The 23,150-nt window shown below is 44.1% G+C and overlaps 1 protein-coding gene and 1 long non-coding RNA gene across 3 annotated transcripts in view; one reads left to right on the top strand and one right to left on the bottom strand.

Moving 5' to 3' along the window:
• The window catches only part of LOC126986127 (uncharacterized), a 5,125-nt gene extending 2,106 nt beyond the window's left edge, over window positions 1-3,019 (top strand). The window contains exons 4-6 of the long non-coding RNA XR_007739300.1: window positions 736-1,388; window positions 2,127-2,232; window positions 2,510-3,019. This is a non-coding gene — a long non-coding RNA (uncharacterized LOC126986127). The remainder of the gene's footprint in view (window positions 1-735; window positions 1,389-2,126; window positions 2,233-2,509) is intronic.
• The window catches only part of LOC126986109 (nuclear receptor coactivator 1-like), a 180,413-nt gene extending 161,798 nt beyond the window's left edge, over window positions 1-18,615 (bottom strand). For both annotated transcript variants that reach the window (XM_050841882.1, XM_050841860.1), the window contains exon 1: window positions 17,250-18,615. The gene's annotated coding sequence lies outside the window, so the exon portion shown is untranslated. The remainder of the gene's footprint in view (window positions 1-17,249) is intronic.
• Window positions 18,616-23,150: the final 4,535 nt, after the last annotated feature.

Here is a 23,150-nt window from a genome sequence, read left to right as displayed (position 1 = left end):
AGAAGGAGTTAGGTTAAAAAATTAGGTTCATATAGGAGTCAGGTCGCAAAATTAGGTTTCAAGGAGTCAAGTTCCAAAATTAGGTTCATATAGGAGTCAGGTCACAAAATTAGGTTTCAAGAAGGAGTCAAGTTCCAAAATTAGGTTCATATAGGAGTCAGGTCACAAAATTAGGTTTCAAGAAGTCAAGTTCCAAAATTGGTTCATATAGGAGTCAGGTCACAAAATTAGGTTTCAAGAAGTCAAGTTCCAAAATTGGTTCATATAGGAGTCAGGTCACAAAATTAGGTTTCAAGAAGGAGTCAAGTTCCAAAATTAGGTTCATATAGGAGTCAGGTCGCAAAATTAGGTTTCAAGGAGTCAAGTTCCAAAATTAGGTTCATATAGGAGTCAGGTCACAAAATTAGGTTTCAAGGAGTCAAGTTCCAAAATTAGGTTCATATATGAGTCAGGTCACAAAATTAGGTTTCAAGAAGGAGTCAAGTTCCAAAATTAGGTTCATATAGGAGTCAGGTCGCAAAATTAGGTTTCAAGGAGTCAAGTTCCAAAATTGGTTCATATAGGAGTCAGGTCACAAAATTAGGTTTCAAGAAGGAGTCAAGTTCCAAAATTAGGTTCATATAGGAATCAGGTCACAAAATTAGGTTTCAAGAAGGAGTCAAGTTCCAAAATTAGGTTCATATAGGAGTCAGGTCACAAAATTAGGTACAGAAAGGAGTTAAGTCACAAAATTAGGTTCAGGATGGAGAAAGGTAAAATAAACAGGTTCAGGAAGGAGTTAGGTCAAAGAATTAGGTTCAGAAGGAGTTAGGTAAAAAGAAATAGGTTTAAAAATGAGTTAGGTCAAAAAGATTAGAATCAGCACGGAGTTGGGCAAAGGAAATAATAGGTTCAGGCAGGAAATAGGTAAACTAAACAGGTTCTGAAAGGTATCTGCTTTCGGCCACCTCTTTTGTCTTTTTTAGGAGCAGCGAGTAGCGGGCTTTTTCTTTTATTATTGTTTTCTTTTTTGTGTGTGCCCTTGAGCTGCCTCCTTTGTTGTGAAAAAAAAAAATAGATAAAAAAATAGGGTTCAGGAAGGAGTTAGGACAAAAATATTAGATTCAGGAAGGAGACATGCCAAAAATAATTAGTTCAGCAAGGATATGGATGAAGAAGTTACATAATAAAAGGTTCTGAAAGGAGTTATGTAAAAAAAAATTAGGTTCAGAAAAGTTAGGTCAAAAAGATTAGGTTGAGAGAGAAGTTAAGTAATAGAATATAAGGTTTAGGAAAAAGGTAGGTCACAAAATTAGGTTCAGGAAAAAGTTAGGACAAAAAGATTAGGTTGAGAGAGAAGTTAAGTAATAGAATATAAGGTTTAGGAAAAAGGTAGGTCACAAAATTAGGTTCAGAAAAGTTAGGACAAAAAGATTAGGTTGAGAGAGAAGTTAAGTAATAGAATATAAGGTTTAGGAAAAAGGTAGGTCACAAAATTAGGTTCAGAAAAGTTAGGTCAAAAAGATTAGGTTGAGAGAGAAGTTAAGTAATAGAATATAAGGTTTAGGAAAAAGGTAGGTCACAAAATTAGGTTCAGGAAAAAGTTAGGACAAAAAGGTTAGGTTGAGAGAGATGTTAAGTAATAGAATATAAGGTTTAGGGAAAAGGTAGGTCACAAAATTAGGTTCAGGAAAAAGTTAGGACAAAAAGATTAGGTTGAGAGAGAAGTTAAGTAATAGAATATAAGGTTTAGGAAAAAGGTAGGTCACAAAATTAGGTTCAGGAAAAAGTTAGGACAAAAAGATTAGGATAAGAGAGAAGTTAAGTAATAGAATATAAGGTTTAGGGAAAAGGTAGGTCACAAAATTAGGTTCAGGAAAAAGTTAGGACAAAAAGTTTAGGTTAAGAGAGAAGTTAAGTAATAGAATATAAGGTTTAGGAAAAAGGTAGGTCACAAAATTAGGTTCAGGAAAAAGTTAGGACAAAAAGATTAGGTTGAGAGAGAAGTTAAGTAATAGAATATAAGGTTTAGGAAAAAGGTAGGTCACAAAATTAGGTTCAGGAAAGTTAGGTCAAAAAGATTAGGTTGAGAGAGAAGTTAAGTAATAGAATATAAGGTTTAGGAAAAAGGTAGGTCACAAAATTAGGTTCAGGAAAGTTAGGTCAAAAAGATTAGGTTGAGAGAGAAGTTAAGTAATAGAATATAAGGTTTAGGAAAAAGGTAGGTCACAAAATTAGGTTCAGGAAAGTTAGGTCAAAAAGATTAGGTTGAGAGAGAAGTTAAGTAATAGAATATAAGGTTTAGGAAAGAGGTAGGTCACAAAATTAGGTTCAGGAAAGTTAGGACAAAAAGGTTAGGTTGAGAGAGAAGTTAAGTAATAGAATATAAGGTTTAGGAAAGAGGTAGGTCACAAAATTAGGTTCAGGAAAAAGTTAGGACAAAAAGATTAGGTTGAGAGAGAAGTTAAGTAATAGAATATAAGGTTTAGGGAAAAGGTAGGTCACAAAATTAGGTTCAGGAAAAAGTTAGGACAAAAAGATTAGGTTGAGAGAGAAGTTAAGTAATAGAATATAAGGTTTAGGAAAAAGGTAGGTCACAAAATTAGGTTCAGGAAAGTTAGGTCAAAAAGATTAGGTTGAGAGAGAAGTTAAGTAATAGAATATAAGGTTTAGGGAAAAGGTAGGTCACAAAATTAGGTTCAGGAAAAAGTTAGGTCAAAAAGATTAGGTTGAGAGAGAAGTTAAGTAATAGAATATAAGGTTTAGGAAAAAGGTAGGTCACAAAATTAGGTTCAGGAAAAAGTTAGGACAAAAAGATTAGGTTGAGAGAGAAGTTAAGTAATAGAATATAAGGTTTAGGAAAAAGGTAGGTCACAAAATTAGGTTCAGGAAAAAGTTAGGACAAAAAGGTTAGGTTCAGAAAGAAGTTAGGTTCCAAAATTAGATTCAGAAAAGTTAGTTAAAAGAAAAAAAGGTTCAGGTAGAATATATAAAAAGAAAAAAATATATATATGTAGATTCAGAAAGGAGATATATAAGTCATAATAATAATAATAATAATAATAATAATAATAATAATAATAATAATAATAATAATAATAATAATAATAATAATGGTGGATGAACAGAATACAATACCGTACCCAGATATGTATAAAGGGAGTTAATACATACACGACTGAGAGGTTGAAATAAATGGAAAATAAACAAATTAATAGATAGAGAGGGAAGGAAAATTGATTAATCGTTAACTTATTCTAAAAAGGCTCACTGACTAGCCTTTTAAAGTCTCATAGCCTATTCACTGATCACACACACCTATCATTTATCACCCTCTTAACGTGTAGACTCGTAACCCATTTACATAAGCTGCCGTGTGTGTGGAGGCTCGCTGACTAGACCCTTGCAATCTAATAACCTTGTAAATAATCACATACAGCTTTTATTCATAACCCTCTTTACATATAAACTCGTAACCCATTCACATAAGCTGCCGTGTGTGTGGAGGCTCGCTGACTAGCCCCTTGCAATCTAATAACCTTCGAAATCATCATATACACCTATCATTCTTCACTCTCTTAACGTGTAGACTCGCAACACATTCACATAAGCTACCGTGTGTGTGGAGGCTCGCTGACTAGCCCCTTGCAATCTAATAACCTTCGAAATCATCATATACACCTATCATTCTTCACTCTCTTAACGTGTAGACTCGCAACACATTCACATAAGCTACCGTGTGTGTGGAGGCTCTCTGACTAGCCCCTTGCAATCTAATAACCTTCGAAATCATCATATACACCTATCATTCTTCACTCTCTTAACGTGTAGACTCGCAACACATTCACATAAGCTGCCACGTGTGTGGAGGCTCGCTGACTAGCCCCTTGCAATCTAATAACCTTCGAAATCATCATATACACCTATCATTCTTCACTCTCTTAACGTGTAGACTCGCAACACATTCACATTAGCTGCCACGTGTGTGGAGGCTCGCTGACTAGCCCCTTGCAATTTAATAACCTTGTAAATAATCACACACAGCTATTATTCATCACCCTCTTTACGTGTAGACTCGCAACCCATTCACATTAGCTGCCATGTGTGTGGAGGCTCGCTGACTAGCACTGTATGTCCCTGTGTATAATCAATATAGCCATCATTTATAACCCTCTTTACATGTGGACTCGTTTCACGTATGTCACGCCGCCGTCTTTGTGAAGAAATTCTATTTATACGCTCTATTTATGGCTCCTTCTGTGAAATTCCCTTAGTCCATCGATCAGACCTTGTCCTAAATAGCAACACTCGATACCGGCTCCGTGGTGCAGCGGATAGCGTGCCTGCCTACGAAACTGGGGGTCTAGTTCGAGTCCGGTTCACCGTGCACCTCACCCATCCCTACCCATCCTACCTCTCTGACTGGGGGATAAATGGTTACAAGGGGACACCTGGGAACACCTGAAGAAGGTAAACTGTGGTATCCCCGATTTAAACTGTCTCCGTGTTGTGGGTTGCCTCCTAACATGTCTAAATAAAGGCAAGGAGACGGAGTTGAGCACCGAGGCCAAGCGCATGTAAAGCCTAAGCCCTTACCTTTAAATAACCCCCCAAGTCCTTAACGCCGAGGACTTCCAGGAATATATATGATCGAAAGAGAGAGGAAGTCACTCAGCCAGGTAGCCAGCCATGTTGATGACGTCACAATGTAAACAAAGGCTTCCCGCTCTCCCATTGGCCGGCCGGCGGTGACGTGGGTGGTGATTGGTGGGTGGTGGTGGTGAGGTAGTGGTGTTGTGGTGTTGGTGGTGATGGTGTTATTTATTTATAGAGTTGTTATTTTTAGCTAGCGTGGTGGTGGTGGTGGTGGTAGTGAATGTGGTGGTGGTGGTGGTTACAAGAGGAGGAAGAGGAAGAAAGAAACAATGAAAAAGAAAAAGGAAAAGAAGGATAATGAAGAGAAGAGGAGGAGGAGGAGGAGGAGGAGGAGGAGGAAGAAGAAGAGAAGGAGGAGGAAAATAGCAGAAAATTATGAAAAACAACTAACAAAAAATCTTCTTCTTCTTCTTCTTCTTCTTCTCTCTCTCTCTGTCATGCTACTCTGTCCCCTCAACACCACCCACACCACCACCGTTTTTCAACCCCGCCCTTCCCCAACACCAAATAAGGGTGGCGGTGGTGGAGGTGGTGGAGGTGGAGATGGAAATAAAGGGAAGAGGAGAGAGAGAGAGAGAGAGAGAGAGAGAGAGAGAGAGAGAGAGAGAGAGAGAGAGAGAGAGAGAGAGAGAGAGAGAGAGAGAGAGAGAGAGAGAGAGAGAGAGAGAGAGAGAGAGAGAGAAGGAGGGGAGGAAGGAAGGGAAAGAGAGGGGAAGAGAAGGAAGTAATTGAGAAAGAGGAAGATGGAAGAGAGAAGGGAAAGGAAGATAGGGAGGAAGGGAAAAAAGAGAAAAAAGGGGAAGGAAGGGGAAAGAGGGGGAAGGGAAAAATGTGGGAAGGAAAGAGAAGGAAGGGGAAGGGTAGATGAAGAAGGAAAAGGAAGGGGAAGAAGAGGAAGGGATGGGCAAGGAAGGAAAAGAAGGGGAAGGAAGGGAAGAGGAATGAAGGGAAGGAAAGAAGAAGGAAAAGAAGGAACAGGAAAGGAAGGGAAGGAAAGAGAAGAAGAAAACGAGGAAAAAAATTAGAGTGTGTGTGTGTGTGTGTGTGTGTGTGTGTGTGTGTTATCACTAAACGCACATGAAACAATATTGAGTAAGAAAACACACGCAAAACAAACACACGAACACACGCAAATATGATTTAAGTTGATGATGATGATGATGACGAGGAGGAGGAAGAGGAGGAGGAAGAGGAAAGGAAGGGAAAGAAAGGGAGACAAAGAACATGAGAGAAGGAGAAAGGGAAGAGAAGGGAAAAGAAAGAGAGAGAAGAGGAAAGAAAAGAAGACGAGGGAGAGGAAGAGGAGGAGGAAGGGAAGAGAAAGAGGGAATGGAGGAAAAAAGTCAAGTTAAGAATAGGAGGAAAGAAGTGGATGAAGATAAAAATAGAGAAGAGGAGGAGAGGAGGGGAGGAAGGGGAAGGAGAGGAGAAAGAAGGGAAGGGAAGGGAGGAGAAGAAGGGAAGAAAAAAAGAATATAGGAAAGAATAGGAGGAAGGAACTAGACAAAAAGAGGGAGGAGGAGGAAGGGAGGAAGGGGAAGGGGAAGGGAAGGGAGGAGAAGGGAAGGCAAAAACAATATATATAAGAATAGGAAGAAGGAACTGGACAAAAAAAAGGAGAGGAGGGGAAGGGGAGGAAGGGGAAAAGGGAAGGGGAGAGGATGGGAAGGGAAAAAAAGGGAAGGGAGAAGAAGGGAAGAAAAAAACAATATATATAAGAATAGGAGGAAGGAACTGGACAAAAAAAAAGGAGAGGAGGGGAAGGGGAGGAAGGGGAAGGGAGGAAGGAAGGGAAGGAGGGAAGGAAGGAAGAAGGAAGGAAAAACAATATATATAAGAATAGGAGGAAGGAACTGGACAAAAAAAAAGGAGAGGAGGGGAAGGGGAGGAAGGGGGGGAAGGGGAGGAAGGGAAGGGAAGGGAGGGGAAGGGTGTAGCCATGCAAAACGAAGGGAGATACTTTTGGTTATGATGTCATGACTACACACAACCTGTTTACCCCTTCCCCTCCCTTACCTTCCCTACCTCTCCCTTCCCTTATCTTTTCTCCTCCCCAACTCTCCCTTTCCTATCATATTGTCCCTTCTAACCGCCCTCTTGCAGAATTCTTATGTTTTTATGTTCTTATGTTCTCTTTCACTCTGCTAATATTTTTCCATCTTTTTTCCCTCTCCTTTCTCTCTCTCATTTTCCCTTCCCTCCCCTCCCTCTATCTTCCTATCTTTCCCTTCCCTTCCTATCTTTTCTCTTCCCTTCCCTTCCCTTATCTTTCTATCTTTCCCTTCCCTTCCTATCTTTTCCCTTCCCTCCCCTCCCCTTATCTTTCTATCTTTCCCTTCCCTTCCTCTTCCTTCCATTACCTTCCTATCTTTTCCCTTCCTCTTCCTTCCATTACCTTCCTATCTTTTCTTGTCCCTTCCTTCCCTTCCCTTACCTTCCTATCTTTTCCCGTCCCTTCTTTCCCCTTACTGTCCAATCTTTTCCCTCCCTTTTCCAACCTTCCCCCTCGCCCTTCCTATTATTTCCCTTCCCTTCCCTTCCATACTTTCCCTTCCTCCTCTTCCCCTTGGCCTATTTTCCTTTCCTCTCCCCTCCCTTTCCCTTCCTCTCCAACTTCCCTGTATTCCTTTCTCTCCCTCATTTTCCTCCCTCCTCCACTCCATCCTTACCTTCCTATTCCCTTCTTCTCCTCCTACTCTTCCATCCATTGCCCCCTCCTCCTCCTCTTCCTCCTCCTACACTTCTCTCCCCTTTTCCCTGTTGCCAAGCTACCCACGCGGGCACTGAAAAAAAAAGAGAGAGAGAGAGAGAGAGAGAGAGAGAGAGAGAGAGAGAGAGAGAGAGAGAGAGAGAGAGAGAGAGAGAGAGAGAGAGAGAGAGAGAGAGAGAGAGAGAGAGAGAGACCCACCATATGGTCAAAAATAGAAAGGCTGCCCTTGAATACAGGAGAGAGAGAGAGATATAGAGAGAGAGAGAGAGAGAGAGAGAGAGAGAGAGAGAGAGAGAGAGAGAGAGAGAGAGAGAGAGAGTTATAATCATACGCTTGCGGGTTCTTACGTAACAATGAAACGCACACACACACACACACACACACACACACAGTTGATGGTGAAGGAATATCTTTCAATGTGTGTGTGTGTGTGTGTGTGTGTGTGTGTGTGTGAGAGAGAGAGAGAGAGAGAGAGAGAGAGAGAGAGAGAGAGAGAGAGAGAGAGAGAGAGAGAGAGAGAGAGAGAGAGAGAGAGAGAGAGAGAGAGAGAGAGAGAGAGTAAAGATATTAGGAATCGGAGGAGGAGGAATCGGAGGAGGAGGAAGAGGAGGATTAGGTGGGAAGAATACAAACATAGGAGGAGGAGGAGGAGGAGGAGGAAGAGGAGGAGGAGGAGGAGGAGGTGAACTGAATAAGCGACAAAATGAGAAAAACACGACACATTTCCTCTCTCTCTCTCTCTCTCTCTCTCTCTCTCTTGCATATTAACCTTTTTTTATTTCCTTACAATTTTACTTCCAAACTTAAACTTCTTCCTTTCCTCCTCCTCCTCCTCCTCCTCCTCTTCTTCCTCTTCCTTTAATCGCATCACCAGAGAAAAAAATACCAAGAAATTGAGGTCCAGTATCAGGAGGAGGAGGAGGAGGAGGAGGAGGAGGAGGAGAGGAGGAGGAGGAGGAGGAGGAAGACTAACAGAAAGCAAGTGACAAGCTCATGTAACTTTCCAGAAGAAGAAGCGAGGAGGAGGAGGAGGAGGAGGAGGAGGAAGGGAAAAAAAAAGGATGAAGAAGAGGAGGCATGGAGGAAGGCATCAACCTGGGGTATAGCAGAACGAGGAGGAGGAGGAGGAGGAGGAGGAGGAGGAGGAGGAGGAGGAGGAGGAGGAGGCAGGAAGGAAGTGGAGGAGGAGGGCGGTCAGTTCACAGTTTCAAGCCGAATCGTTGAAGAGGAGGAGGAGGAGGAGGAGGAGAAGTTCATAGCTCCTCCTCCTCCTCCTCCTCCTCCTATCTCTTCTTCCTCTTCCTTTCCTCCAGTTTCAAGTCTTCGGCAAGCCATAAGGAAGGAGGATATGGAGGGGGAGGTTGAAACAGGAGGAGGAGGAGGAGGAGGAGGAGGAGGAGGAGGATTAGCGCCCTGAGGGAAGACCGGAGGGAGGAAACGAGTCATTACTGAAACAACTTCCCAGTAGAAGCCAACCTCCTCCTCCTCCTCCTCCTCCTCCATGCAGAAACCTAGAAAGGGGAGTGGTTGGAGGAAAGAGGAACGGTAAGCAAGCCAGGAGGAGGAGGAGGAGGAGGAGGAGGAGGAGGCGGAGGAGGAGGAGGAGGAGGAGGAGGAGGAGGAGGAGGAAGAGGAGGAGAGAAAAGAAAGAAGGAAATCAGAGGAAATGAGAGAGGGGAAAAAGAGGAAGAGGCGAAGGAAAAGAAGGAGAAGGAGGAGGAGGAGGAAGACAGAAGGAGGAGGAAGACAGAAGGAGGAGGAGGAGGAGAAGAAAGGAGGGGTAAGAGAGAGAGAAGAGGAGGAAACAGGGGGAAAAGAGGAAGAGGAGGAGAGAGACAAAAAGAGGAAAGAGAGAAAAGATGGAAGAGGAAATGGAAAGAGAAGAGGAGAAAGAGGAAGAGAAAGAGAAGAGGAGGAGGAGGATTAATATACACACATACCACCACCCACTCCTCCTCCTCCTCCTCCTCCTCCTCCTGTTAGTGAAGTCAGCTGACGAAACATGAGAATTAATTAACAGGTCTGGGAAAGGTATCGACCAGGTAGAGAGAGAGAGAGAGAGAGAGAGAGAGAGAGAGAGAGAGAGAGAGAGAGAGAGAGAGAGAGAGAGAGAGAGAGAGAGAGAGAGAGAGTACCTTATCTATCTTCTCTTTTATCTCTTCTTCTTCTTGTTCTTTTTAACAATTCTCTCTTTTCATTTCTTTTATAATTTTTTTCTTTCTCTTCGTTATCTTTTATCTATCTATTATCTATTTTATCTTCCTCCTCCTCCTCCTCCTCTTCTTCCTCCTCCTCTTCTTCTCTTCCCTCAACCCTTTCTCTCTTTTTCCTTCCCTTCCCTTCCCTCTTCGTATGTAATTCTGCTTCCCTCCTCCACCCTCTCTTCCACTCCTCTTCCTCCTCCTCCACCCTCTCTTCCCCTCCTCCTCCTCCTCCTCCTCTCTGACACACGCCGCAGATTCTGGCTAAGAATGACCACGTGGCAGCCTTCCCAGACATCACCACCACCACCACCACCACCACCATTGTCATCACCACGCCCTCTATGCATTAATCTTTCCTTCACTAATATTGTTTTTTGCTTCGACATCATCATCATCATCACCATTCTCTCTCTCTCTCTCTCTCCCTCTCTCTCTCTCTCTCGTGGCACCACCAAAACAGCTACTTCTTTCATCATCACCACCACCACCACCATCACCACCACATGCATCACCAGCTCTTGTTGATATTATTAATTTTGTGGTGCTGATGGTGTTGATAGTGGTGGTGGTGTTGATGGTGGTGGTGAAGCCGCTCAGAAGGGGATCAAGTATCACCTTCAAGACGCACCCTTCCTCCTCCTCCTCCTCCTCCTCCTCCTCCTCTTCTTCTTCTTCTTCTTCATCTAGCTGGGCCAAACGAGGGAGGGAAGGAAAAGAAGGAAGAGAAAGTGAAAAGAAAGGAAGAAGAGAAGGAAGGAAGGAAGAAGAAAAATAAAAACAAAAGAAAGAGGAAAAGGAGGGGGACGAGGATATGGACCAGGAAGAAGAAGAAGAAGAGGAGGAGGAGGAGGAGGAGGAGGAGGCCAGTCAGCTGCTTCAACTTCAGCGTCAAAGCAATACAACTTTAAGGAAACACAAACAAGAAGAAGAAGAAGAAGAAGAAGAAGAAGAAGAAGAAGAAGAAGAAGAAGAAACAGAAGAGTAAAAGGTAAGTATCCTAAAAATTATCTCCATATTATTTTTTTATCTCCCTTTCCTCCTCCTTTTCCTTCCCTTCCTTTTTCCTCCATCCTCCTCCTCTCTCTCCCCTCCAACTCTCCCTTTTCTCTCTCTCTTCCTTGCTCTCCATCCCTGCCTCTCTCTTCTCTCTCCCCTCCCCTCCCTTCCTCTCTCTCCCAATCTCTTTACTTCCTCCAATGCCTACCTTCCTCTCCCCTCTCTCCTTTCCTCCCTCTCTGCGTACCTTACCCCCCTCCTCCTTCTCCTCCTCCTCCTACTCCTCCTCCTCCTTTCACCTGGGTACGCTTTCGACAGAGGCGGTATTTTGTTTGTTTCCTGAAGGCGCCGCGTGCCATGACTAGACTTAAGACTGTGGTGGTGGTGTTGATGGTGGTGGTGGTGATGGTGGTAGTGATGATATGTTATAGAGGATCTGGTGTTTATGGGTCAATGGCTTATCCAACTTGTTAATTATCTTCTTAGTATCAATTGGCTTTATACAACTTACTAATCGATTCGTCTGTAACTATTAACTTTCTTTTTCTACGGTACGGGAGTCAGTTCTTCCCCATTACAGGCTTTCAAGTGGTAAGGCGTCGGAGATGAGCATCGAGGCCACGCGTAGCTATATCGTATGCTTCCTATATATACAGATAGAGATGCAGTCTAAAGGGAAAGAAAGGGGAAAGTAGAAGTGAAATGAGTGTAAGGTTAAAATTCTCAGGTTAGTGCAGAAGTCTTATCAAACTATCCCCAGGCTCATAAAACTACCCATGGAAACACTACTAACGCAGCCTCTACGAAAACCTTGCCAAACTATCCCCAGGCTCACAAAACTACCCATGGAAACACTACTAACACAACCTCTACGAAAACCTTGCCAAACTATCCCCAGGCTCACAAAACTACCCATGGAAACACTACTAACACAGCCTCTACGAAAGTTTTGTCAGACTATCCCCAGGCTCATAAAACTACCCATGGAAACACTACTAACACAACCTCTACGAAAACCTTGCCAAACTATCCCCAGGCTCATAAAACTACCCATGGAAACACTACTAACACAGCCTCTACGAAAGCCTTGCCAGACTATCCCCAGGCTCATAAAACTACCCATGGAAACACTACTAACACAACCTCTACGAAAGCCCTATCAATAGTGGGTACGTACAGAAGCCTTGTCAAGTGTCGAACAGGCTGGTGTGTGTGTGTGTGTGTGTGTGTGTGTGTGTGTGTGTGTGTGTGTGTGTGTGTGTGTGTGTGTGTACGTGTGTTTCAGTCTGTTTGTGTGTATTTACGTAGTATTTGTAGGTATGTGTGTATGTGTGTGTGTGTGTGTGTGTGTGTCATGCAGGCCGTGTGAGGGCTGCTGCGGGGCCCGGAGGCAGGACCCGAGGTATTGATCACTGCCTGACGACCACGAGCCGCCTACCCCGACCCCCCCCATCCCCCGCGACCCCCCCCATGCCTGCCTGCTGCCCCCCATCCTCTACCCCCCCCCTCCCTATACCACCACCACCACCACCACCGTTACCATTACGCAGCCCCCCACCCTTCCCCCCTCCCCACTCATCACCATCACCACCACCTTGATACAGCACACACCATCAATTATCACCATTACTCCTACTGTCATCACCACTACGCACCTCCCCCCTCTCCCCCGTCATCACCATCACCATCACCACCTTGCTATGGCACTACGGTAACATGTATCACCATTAATATTTCTGCCTTCATCACCACTGCTTCCACTGTCATCACCACCACTATTACGGAGCCTCCACTCCCCCCCCTCCTCCATCACTACCATCACCACCACCTTGATACAGCACCACAACACCACTACAAGTACGATTATTATTGCTATTTTAACACCTCCACTTTCATCACCATTACGGGTATATATATGTATCATTATTATTCAAACCCTCTTCATCACCACTACCAAATCCAGTACCACCACCATACAACATCAATAATAGACCTGATACCACCATTAACACCACCATCCTTTCACCATCATCACTATCAGGTCTGCCTTACTTCAACCTGGCGTCATCACCTTCATCACCATTCTCAATACCACTCCACCACCACTACCACCATCTCCCCAAGTTGCACCACTATCCCCATAACACCACTATAGCCAACACCGCATCACAACCACCACCACCACCACCACCACCACCGCCACACTCTGCACCTCCACACGAAGCCTAATTCTTGCATTTAAAGTGGCATAAATTTTCTCTCTCTCTCTCTCTCTCTCTCTGACGACTGAAACCGAGTGACTTGATGATGATGATGATGATGATGATGATGATGATGATAATAATAATAATAATAATAATAATAATAACAATAACACGAGGAAAAGTACAGCCTATTGAGAGAGAGAGAGAGAGAGAGAGAGAGAGAGAGAGAGAGAGAGAGAGAGAGAGAGAGAGAGAGAGAGAGAGAGAGAGAGAGAGAGAGAGAATGAACTTGAGTAGGGTAGAAACAGTGTGTGTGAGTGTGTGTGTGTGTTTTGGTCTGTCTCCGTGTGTTTATGTGTATATGTGTATGTTTGTAGCTATGTGTATATATGAGGTGAACTGGTGTGTGTGTGTGTGTGTGTGTGTGTGTGTGTGTGTGTGTGTGTGTGTGTCCTCCTGTCACCTTCGCTCGGTCCAACACACTGCGAGAGCCAACACACACACACACACACACACACACACACACACACAGCATCAGGGGGAGTGTCACCCCGGGCAGTGCCAAAACAGTGGTGCCAATACCCTACAGTGCCAAAACAGTGCTACCAATACCCCTACAGTGCCAAAACAGTGGTGCCAATAACCTACAGTGCCAATACCCTATAGTGCCCATAACAGTGGTGCCAATGCCCTTCAGTGCCAAAACAGTGATGCCAATATCCGTTAGTACCAAAACAGAAGTGCCAATAACTGTTGATGCCCTTACACATTCCTCTCAAGTTCCCTTTCAGCCCACTCAGTTCCCTTTCAGCCCACTCAGTTCCCTCTCAGTCCTTTCAAGTTTACTCTCAACCCTTTCAAGTTTACTTTCAACCCTTTTAAGTTCCCTCAGCCCACTCAGTCCCCTCTCAAGTTTCCTCTCAGCCCACTCAGTCCTTTCAAGTTTACTCTCAGCCCTTTTAAGTTCCCTCAGCCCACTCAGTACCCTCTCAAGTTTCTTCTCAGCCCACTCAGCCCCCTTTCAGGTTCCCTCACAGTCTTCTCATACCCAATCAAGTCCAATATCAGCCCCCATAGAGTCCCACCCAGTCCTCAGCCCCACTCGGTCATCTCTTTGCCCTCTCTAGTCCCTCTCAGTCCTTTTCTCAGCCACTTTCGATACCCACTCAGCAATTAACAGCCCTTTCCATACACAGCTGGTCCCTATCAGCCCCCTCTCAGTCCTTTCATTCCTCTTTCAGTCCCACTCAGTCCTTTTCAGTACTAACTCAGCCCTTTTCCAGACCCTTGTAACCCTCTCCAGACCCCAACTATCTAGTCCCTCCATCATTACTTTTCCCTCTCAGGCCTCTCCAATCCCGCTCAGTCCCTTCTCAATCCTTTTCATTACTAAATCAGCCCTTTTCCAGCCCTCTTTAGCCTCTCCAGCCCCCAAAATAGCCACTCCATCATTACTTTTCCCTCTCAATTTCCTGTCAGACCCCCTTAAAGCCCTTTCCATTCCCCTTTCAATCCCACTCAGTCATTCTTCAGTCATATCTTGCACTAATTCAGACCCTATCTAGCCCTTTTAAGCCCTCTCCAGCGCCTTAACTAGCCCCTCCATCCTTAGTTTTCCCTTTCAGTCCCCTCTCAATCCTTTTCTACACCTTTTTCAGCCCTCTCCAGACCACAATCAGACCCTCTATTATTACTTTTCCCTCTCAGGCCTATCAAGTCCCGTCTCAGCCCCCTCCAGGCTCCAATCAGTCCCATTCAACACTTTCTAGCCCCTTCACCCCCCCCCCCCTCTCCAATCAGCACCTTCATCCTTACTAACGGCAGGGTAAGGGCAAAGTTCGGGGCATACGCTATAGCCGGGCGACGGAGATGGACACCGAGGCAACGCGAGCTAACGGAAGGGACGGACAAGGATGGTATTGAGGGTGGTGGTGATGATGGTGGTGGTGAAGGGGTGTAGGAAGGCAGATCTTGAGTGTGGTGATGGTGGTGGTGATGGTGATGAAATGGAGGTGAAAAATGCCTGGTGGAGGGAGGTGTTAGTGGTGATATCAGTTCTGGTATTGGTGTTGTAGGTGGTGATGATGATGGTGATGAAGAGGTGTAAGAAGGCAGATCTTGAGTGTGGTGATGGTGGTGGTGATGGTGATGAAATGGAGGTGAAAAATGCCTGGTGGAGGGAGGTGTTAGTGGTGATATCGGTTCTGGTATTGGTGTTGTAAGGTGGTGGTGGTGATGAAGGTGGTGTTGATGGTGCTACTTGGATAGGGAAAATGACACGGATGCTAACATGGCGAAGAGGGGTGGAAGAGAGGTGGTCTGTCTGTCTGTCTGTCTTCCTCCTCCTCCTCGTGGTGTATATATATTTACCAAACACTCGTAAGACCAAAGGCTGAAGTAAACAAAAGGGAACCCATACCTCCTCCTCCTCCTCCTCTTCCTCTTCCATTTTCCCTATTCTTCCCTTCCCTTCCTCTCCCTTTCCCCCTTAAACCCCATATTAAAGTCTCTCTCTCTCTATCTCTGTGTGTGTGTGTGTGTGTGTGTGTGTGTGTGTGATATTCAAGGTGAGTGACAAGGCGTCGTGTGGAGAAAGGCTTTACGGGAGGAGGAGGAGGAGGTGGAAGAGGCTTGGAGCGGAAGTCACCCACCAGTCAGTCAGTCAGTCTCTTTTCGTGAATTCCAAAGGGTAATTTGCCTATAGGCCTACCTTTTAGTCCTCTCTCTCTCTCTCTCTCAAGGTTCCAACAGATCATCTTTTCTAGTACTATATATTATTATTATTATTATTATCATTATTATTTTTTTTTCTTGTCTTCGTTGGATTCGTAAAAGTAAGTCCGGAGGTAATTGACTGGGCCTCTCCTCTTCCTCCTCCTCCTCCTTCTCTGGATCCACCTTGCCTATTGCCGCCGCCTCCCCCTCCTCCTTCTCCTCTTCCTCCCCCTCCTCCTCCTTCTCTTCTTCCTCCCCCTCCTCCTCTTCCTCCTTATTCTTTTAACAGCTTGAAAATATGTATGCACATGTGTTTCAGTTTCCTACCTCAAGCATACACCTGTTACCTCTCTCTCTCTCTCTCTCTCTCTCTCTCTCTCTCTCTCTCTCTGCTGCTGCTCGTCTTTCTCTCAAGCCCTTCAGCGCTCAAAAAATGGACTGTGGACTTGAGTAACGCAATACACCAGAAGAACACCCAATACGGGGAGAGAGAGAGAGAGAGAGAGAGAGAGAGAGAGAGAGAGAGAGAGAGAGAGAGAGTGGGGGGAGAAGAGGAGACGGAGATTAACTGGAATATGTGAAAAAAGGAGTTAAGAATTCATATACTTAGAAGAAGAAAAAGGAGAAGAAAAAGGAGGAGAAGGAGAAGAAGGAGGAGGAGGAATAAAATCTAATACCGTAGCTATATATTTAATCATCTTCAATAAATCCAAAACAACCCTAATAATAATAATAATAATAATAATAATAATAATAACAACACAATCATCCCCCATTCTATATATACTACGGTACAGCTGACTGACTCATTCAAGTGCATGGTTTTCCTCCCGTCACTGGCAACACATATATAAACTTGGCTCTCCATTTTAAAGGCCACTGTACCTTACTAGCCACCATCTCTAAGGAAGCGAAGCCAATATTATACACTTCGGGGCTTACACACCCACACCAACACACCTACATTACATAAGGCTTTCGTAGAGGCTGTTTCACCGTGAATGTAGAAAACCACTCATGAGAACCCGACTAATCTCGTTTTTGGCCTTTTAAAATAGTTACTGTAAGATCACTGGGCCCATTATCTCACACATACTTCATTCTTCATTCATTCCATAGTTATAATTCTTCATTCATTTCATCGTTATCATTCTTCATTCATACAGTCGTCATTCTTCAGGGCTTGTGGTGTAGCGCGTTACGTGGCATTCGGTAGGCTACTGGCTGTCTCTCTTAGATGAATCACAGGGTGCCTAACTAGCAACTTGAGGGAGGGAGTACCTACCGGATGCCAGCACACACACACACGCACTCAGCCACTCACACACACACGTAGACAACTTGTAAGGAACACATTCTTTTCACACACACACACACACACACACTCTCTCTCTCTCTCTCTCTCTCTCTCTCTCTCACAAACACACACACACACACCTCATGGTTCAATAAAAAAAAATATATAAGGCAAATAAAAGGTAATAATAATAATAATAATAATAATAATAATAATAATAATAATAATAATAATAATACGAGACCTGGAGACATTACGAGAGAGAGAGAGAGAGAGAGAGAGAGAGAGAGAGAGAGAGAGAGAGAGAGAGAGAGAGAATTTAAAACCCGCCTTGACAACAAATATATTAAAGTCACACACACACACACACACACACACACACCATTACACTGAGCTACAACAACCCCCCTTCTCCTCCTCCTTCACCTTCTCTTCTTCTTGAGTGAGAGGAGAGAAAAGGAGGAATAAAAAGGAATATGAATACTTACCCAACATAGTCAGAAGAAGTCATGGGTGGATAGGCCGGGAACCATGATAGAGCCTCCCGCCATAGTCCTATTGGCACTCTTTATTCTTCCTCTTCTTCTCTTCTCTCTCTTGGAAGGAGCAAAAACGACACTAAAGAGAACACCAACCAACTCACTTAACACTCACTTAAAACCGAGAACGCTAAAGAGCTTATATATATAAATATATAGGCGAGTTGAGCAAATATGAAATGGTTTGTATATTTTCATCAATGGATCTTTTCGAACTTATTTTCCTTGATTTCACTGATACGGACACCACACAAGTTTTTCTTTATTTTCAGACTGTATTCCACAAAGTCTAATGCACTCCACTCTCTCGGGCTCTGGCACTGTCTAAGGCAAAAAGTGGCACTATAGAGGCAGAGTCCAACACTATACCAGCCTCTTTGGGGTTATAATACACAGACACTTCGTTAGATAATTCGACTTTCCGCCTCACAGTCGCAATAAATAGTGTAATAAATAGTTGGCGTCCCAGAGTCTAAGCCACAACCGGGTATAGAAGTAATCCAAGGGAAAGTAGATGACGAGGGAGGGAAGGAAGGCTTGATGGGAAGTGAGGATGAATGCAACGTGTCTTCAATATCACCTTCACCTAAGGATGGTTCAGACGAAGATAGGCCTGGTGGTAGCTACGTGGAGCCTATCGTTATTTCCACCTTCTTCTACTTCTTCAGCAGGCAACGTGTCTGCAGAACCTTCCTATTCTTCTAGTCCAGGAAGGAAGACGAAGGAAGGAGATGGAAGGCCTGGTGGTATCTGCAGTATCTTCCACTTCGAGTGGTTAAAGGAAGATGTCGAAGTAAGGCCTTTCTGCACTATACACCACCTTCTTCTTTTGAGATGGTCCAGGAAGGTGGGAAGATGATGAGGGAACGAAGGCCTGGTGGTACACAACTTCTACTTCGAGTGGCGCAAGAAGGAAGATGTCGAAGTTAAGAGGTCGAAGTAAGGCCTGTCTGCACTTCAAACCACCCTCTTCTTTTCGGGATGGTCCAGGAAGGTAGGAAGATGAAGGAAGGAAGGCCTGATGGTACACAACTTGTCTGCACTACCACCACCACCACCACCTCCTCCCGCAGTGACTTGGCACCATCGCCTGCACCACCACCACCACTGGCCTCACACTCCGCTCACTCCCACCACGGACACATTGCACAGGACATCACCATAGGGCCCGCTAGCATGCACTGTGCGATCACTTCTGCACACCATCACTAGGGGATACACCCTACTGGGGGCAAATGCAGCATATTTAAACACCAAAATACGAGACACTACCACCTCCTCACATCGTTCGTCAAACACTGGCAAGTTCAGCAGGAGGAGCGACATGGCGCCGAGCCGCCCAACGCTCCGAGAACTTTACTCTTTCGGTCACCTCAACGCCTCACCCCCTCTTATATCAAACCTCCAATAGAGCTTCCCAAGGCTTAATACGCTCTAAAATTGCTCTAAAAACGTAGATATCAAGGTATTGTGGCGTTCTGAAGCCATATACACCTTCCCAGTAGCCTGTTAAGTGTGGTTTCAAGAGTCATATAAGACCGTGTACCAGACAACTCAATTCGAGAAGACACGATGCTTGTGGAATGGCTGGGGCTCTTGAGGCTTGGGCCCGCGCCGCCGACCACAGCCACAGTGCTTACTCCCTATACCGGTTTTACTTTCATTGGATGACAAATTCCACATTAAGAAATACTGTGCTTAACACTATGCACGTAACTCCCTGCAGTGCTATTGGCGGCCGCTACTCACTCGCCATGACGGGGGAGGAGGGCTCTTGTGTTTTATCCCGAAGAACGAACACTTGGCTGATTCACATTACGAGCACATTAGCATTACTTCATGAGAGCTTACAACTGACTCCCAACACGCCCAGAGCACTTCAAACGGAGCACTATACCTGTATTAGACTTCCCTGTGGACCGCGGTGCCTAAGAATCTAACTACGAGTGGGAAAGTTAAGTTTGGGAGAGCCAGAGACAAGTTCGCAGCAAATTCAGTCTTTTTTAATCTTTACAACTGACTCCAACACGCCCAGAGCACTTCAAACGGAGCAACACACCTGTCTGGCACTTCCCTCTGGACTGCGGTGGCTATAATACCCTAACTACGAGTGGGAGAGTTAAGTTCGAGAGAGCCAGAGACAAATTCGCAGGAAAATCAACCCATCTTCTTTACAAGTGCCTCCTAACACGCATCAAACATGGCAATATACCTGTCTAGCACTTCCCTCTGAACTGCGGTGGCTAAGAATCTAAAGACGAGTGGGAGAGTTAAGTTTGGGAGGGCCAGAGACAAGTTAGTAGCATAGATCAAGCTTTTCTACACGAACCAACCAGCAATGGAAAGAAGGAGGAGGAGGAGCCATAATATATGTAAATACGAATGGAAAAATTAAGTTTGAGAGAGCCATAGACAAGTTACCATCACATATCAACCCCCTTTCAAGTTTGAGAGAGCCATAGACAACTTTCCATCACATATCAACCCCCCTTTCTACACAAGCCAGGCAGTAATGATGAACAGGGATGGCCCGAACGGGTCAAAAATTCTCAGTGAGTTTGTGAAAAATTTAAGGAGACTTTTTTTTCTTTCTCTCTTTTAGGCAGGGATGGCCCAGGCGGGGAGGGATCAGGGAGCAGGGATGGCCCGACCGGAGGAAGGGTAGGGGGGTAGCCCCCAACTGTTTGTTCCGAGTTGGTCAAAAAAATTTAGTGAGATGGTAAAAAAATTGTCATAATCAAGTCCTTTGATTTTATTATTGCTCTGATGTTCATGAAAAAAGTAATGTACAAAACCAAGCATATGGTAGATGTGTTACAGACTGAGCAACACGATGTTTCTGGAGCCCTCATTTCAATGGACAGTACTCTGAAAATACTTCAGTCAATGAGAAGTAATGCTGAGGAACAGAAACACTTTGTAGAGGCTGCTCTCAAATTTGCAAGCGGTGTTGATGACGATCCTGATTCCAGTGTTAAGTTTACTTTGCATTCATATTACAACAAGGAAATGAATGCAGTGTTAGACGTCATGATTTCTGTGTTAGCCTCAAAATGTGAAAATCTTAATTCTTCATTCAAACCTTTTTCAGAAACTTTTGATACTAATGTGAATTAATATGACACTGAAATCTTTGCAGAAGCATTGCAAAATCTGTCAGAATCCTATCCTTGTGAAACACCTGACACTAAGAAACAATAAAATAGTTATAAACACACATAGAGAATGTATTAAAAAGAAAAAACACACAGTCTCTCTGGAAGGGCTAGAAAATACCATGAAAAAAGCATGCAATACATTCTTCGACAGCCAAATACAACAAAGAATAAAACAAAATGCAAAAGATATAGAACCAGTCTGGATAACACAAGAAATAAAAAGTGAAATAAGCAAAAGGAGGACTTATAATAAACAAGCAAAAAAACACAAAACACTGAAGAGAAAGAAAGATTCAACAACTTATACCAAATACAAAAAAATAAAGTTAAACATATGCTGCGGAATGCAATATCAGGAAATTAAGAGAAAATTACAAATGAGATCAGGAATGGACAAAACAAAACATGGGATAACATAAAGAAACTAAAAGGAGAAACCATTGTAAAAAAGATATATTGCTATATGATCCTGACGGAAAAAAAACGGATATATCTGAACAACCAAAACAATTAGAAGACTTCTGGAAAACTATTTACAGAGCCAGAGAAAACAAGATTGAAAAGGTATGGAACAACGAAAGACAACAACGGTATGAAAACGAGCTGGTAGTGTTACAAAACAGAATAAATGATTACATAAAGGTTAAAAATGGAGACGAGTGGACAGAGTGGAAAGTAGATATAAAGTTAAGGGAACATTTAGACATGGTCGTACAGTCCAAAAAAATAGACATACCGCCTATGAAGGAGATAGACATCTATATATCAAAAGAAAAAGTTAAACGACAGTTACGTGAAACTAAATAGAAAAAAGCTCCTGGGCCAGACAGACTAAAAACAGACCTTTACAAAATTCTAGAAAACAGTGACCTGTATGTGACACAACTTACAAATTGTTTCAATAATATAATAGAAGAAGGAGAGATTAGTGATAATTGGATGACCTCTAACACTATATTCATCCAGAAAAAGCCCAGACCCACTGCAGCTCGTGTGAAAGGGCATGCGGCCGCCGCTCCGGCATGTGCCGGAGCGGCAGAAACCGCTCGTGTGAAAGGGGCCTAAGTGTGGCCTAACTAACGCTAAATAAAGTCTGAGGATGACCCCTCTCTCCTCTCTCTCTCTCTCTCTCTCTCTCTCTCTCTCTCTCTTGTGGGGCCTATGGTGTCAATAGCTAGTGGGAACAAAAATGTAATAGTAATGATAGCGGTAGCAGGGTAAATCAAGGGGTAGGTCTACATGTATGCTATACAAACAGTAGAAGCATTAGGAATAAGATAGATTTATTGCGGGGAAAGACGTGCGTAGAGAAATTTTATGTGATAGCAATCACGGAGTCATGGATAAATACTGCAGGGAGGCACTTTCTCCCAGAATTAGAGATTGAAGGGTATAGATTATTCCACCGAGACAGAATAGGCAGGAAAGGGGTTGGGGTCGCACTCTTCGTCAGGGACAATCTTAATCTGGATCTGGATCTGGACAATAATGCGCAGGGCACCTGTGCAGGTGCATAACACGCATATTTGTGTTGGCTGTTGTGGGGACGGGGGAGCCGAGTGTGCAGGGGAGGGAAGTGAATCAAGTGTAATTGTTAGTGTTGGTGTGTTGTGGTGACCATGGAGGTGGTGACAAGTGAGGGTGCATTTGTTTTCTGAATGAGTCTATTGTACCGCAGTCTAAAATCTGTTGAGGTAGGCTGTTCCAGTAGGGATGGATACCAGGGTACTTGTGTGTGTGAACTGATTCTAAATCTGAATTGTGGAGAGTGTAAGTGTGATGGATGAGGTTGTGCGCTCTGGTGAATCTTAATAGTTTGCATTTGTCTGGTCGGAAGTGCATCTGCCAGGTGCGTTCCCACCGCTTGAGGGCGTCCAAGTCGTTTTGTAGTAGTCTGCAGTCGTCAGTAGTCTTTACTGCTCTAAACAGTAAACTATCGTCGGCAAATAGTCTAGTGGAAGAGTTAGGCGTTGACAGTGGAAGATCGTTAACGTACAGGAGGAAAAGAAGGGGGCCTAGAACGGTGCCTTGTGGGACACCTGAAGAAACAGGGACAGTGTCAGATGAAGATCCGTCAAGAAGAACACGTTGAGTCCTGTTAGTAAGGAATGCAGTGATCAAGTGAAGAATAGATCCTGAAATACCGTAGTATTTCAATTTTAATGTCAGTCTTTTGTGCGGGACTTTGTCGAAGGCTTTGGCAAAATCTAAAACAATAGTGTCAACTTGTTTAATGTCACGTCGGTCAAGTAGCCTCGTCATGTCGTGATATGTAGTAATGAGTTCCGATTCACATGAGCATTTAGGTCGAAAGCCGTGTTGCGAGTCAGTATGGAAGTTGATTGTGTCAAGGTGATTCATTATCCTTTCGATTTCTCCTGCGCCCCCACGTCCCAGTCTGCGATGCATAGCCACTGATGTTAGGCCCCACCCTCACGTTGTGGCCTGTGATTGGCTTTGGTAGGAAGCTCCAGTACGCATGTGCAAACAGTCTCTCGTGAATGGCCTCTCCAGCGTGACGTTCTGCCTCGTGATTGGTGCTACATACGTACGTCATGGGTGATTGACAGTACGTTACAGTACCTGCACACACACGAACAAACACACGCATTGCACCAGCATCCTACAGGCCAGTCTCATCGCCCATCGACTTAGAAAAAATCATGAGGGGAGCGTGGAAAAATATACCCCT

This window comes from Eriocheir sinensis, chromosome 5 (genome assembly GCF_024679095.1).
Source record: "Eriocheir sinensis breed Jianghai 21 chromosome 5, ASM2467909v1, whole genome shotgun sequence".
Lineage (NCBI taxonomy): Eukaryota > Metazoa > Arthropoda > Malacostraca > Decapoda > Varunidae > Eriocheir > Eriocheir sinensis.
The sequence above is the reverse complement of the archived record's forward strand: the minus strand, read 5'-3'. Positions and strand labels throughout refer to the sequence as shown.